The following is a 1,514-nucleotide window of genomic DNA, read 5'->3' as shown; positions in this document are numbered from 1 at the left end:
GGTCATTGTCCAACTCTCTGATGCATGACAAGTGATTGCAAAGACCATGGCCTATATCAGACGTACCTTAGTCTCCAGAGTGACACCATTGCTCTTCAGTACTTTGGAGAGGTCCCTAACAGCAGACTTTCCCAAGGACAATGCGCCTTTTAATTTCCTGGCTACTGGTGGAGCCAAGCAAACTAAAGCTGTGAACAATCTCAATCTATTCACCATCCATCCTGATGCTGCCAATTGGCCCAATGGTGAGAATCTTTGTCTTCTTGACATTGACCCTCAATCCATATTGGAGGCTGCAGTCCTTGACTTTCTGCAGCAAGCACTTCAGGTCCTCCTGAGTTTCAGCAAGCAGGGTGGTGTCATCTGCATAACGCTGATTATTGATCGATCTTCCACTAATCTTGACCCCACATTTCTCTTCATAGAGCCCTGCCTCCCGGATAATCTGTTCTGCATATAGGTTGAAAAGGCATGGAGATAGGATGAATCCATGGCGTATGCCCTTCCCAATTTTGAACCATGCAGTGTTTCCCTTCTCTGTTCTGACGACTGCCTCCTGGTCCAAGTATAGGTTTCTCATTAGCATGATCAAGTGTTCTGTGATTCCCATTCTTCTCAGAGTCAGCCAGTTTGTTATGATCCACACAGTCAAACGCATTTGCATAGTCAATGAAACACAGATACACATTCCTCTGGTATTCCCTGCTTTCAGCTAAGAGTCATCTAACATCAGCTACAATATCCCTAGTACCACGACCCCTTCTAAACCCAGCTGGACTTCTGGCAGTTCTCTGCTGATGTGCTGTTCCAGTCGTTTTTGGATAATCTTCAGTAGAATCTTGTTTGTATGTGAAATCAATGAGATTGTTCTATAGTTTCCACATGATGTTGGAACTTCTTTGAAACTGCAACAAATATAGATCTCTTCCAGTCAGTTGGCCAAGTGGTTGTTCTCCAGATTTCTTGACACAACTTGGTGAGCGCGTCCAGGGCAGCATCTCTTAGCTAAAATATGTCAATTAGTATACCATCTATTCCCAGGGCCTTATTTTTTGCCATTTCCTTCAAAGCAGCCTGAACTTCTTCCTTCATCACCATAGGCTCTTGCTCATACGTTGTTTAATGAAATTCTTCTGTGTCTGCCAATTCCATTTGATACAGTGACTCAGTATATTCTTTCCATCTCCTTTTAACACTTCCTGGATCATTTAACATTCTGCCGAAAGCATCCATGATTATAGCAACTCAAGGTTTGAATTTGCTCTTCAGTTCCTTGAGCTTAAGAAATGCTGAGCGAGTTCAGCCCTTTTGATTTTCTGACTCCAACTCCTTGCACATTTTATTGTAATGTTTTACTTTGTCATCCTGCACTGCCTTTTGCAATCTTCTGTTCAGCTGTTTAGTATCTCAAATTCTTCCTTGTGCTTTGGCTTCTCAGCTCTCCAGTGCAATTTTCAGAGTCTCTTCTGACATCCATTTTGGTATTTTTTTTCCTATTCTGTCTTTGCAATGAC

The sequence above is a fragment of the Elephantulus edwardii genome, unplaced genomic scaffold, assembly GCF_000299155.1.
Source record: "Elephantulus edwardii isolate Elephantulus edwardi_28Jun2011 unplaced genomic scaffold, EleEdw1.0 scaffold00060, whole genome shotgun sequence".
NCBI lineage: Eukaryota > Metazoa > Chordata > Mammalia > Macroscelidea > Macroscelididae > Elephantulus > Elephantulus edwardii.
This window is presented reverse-complemented; position numbering follows the sequence as displayed.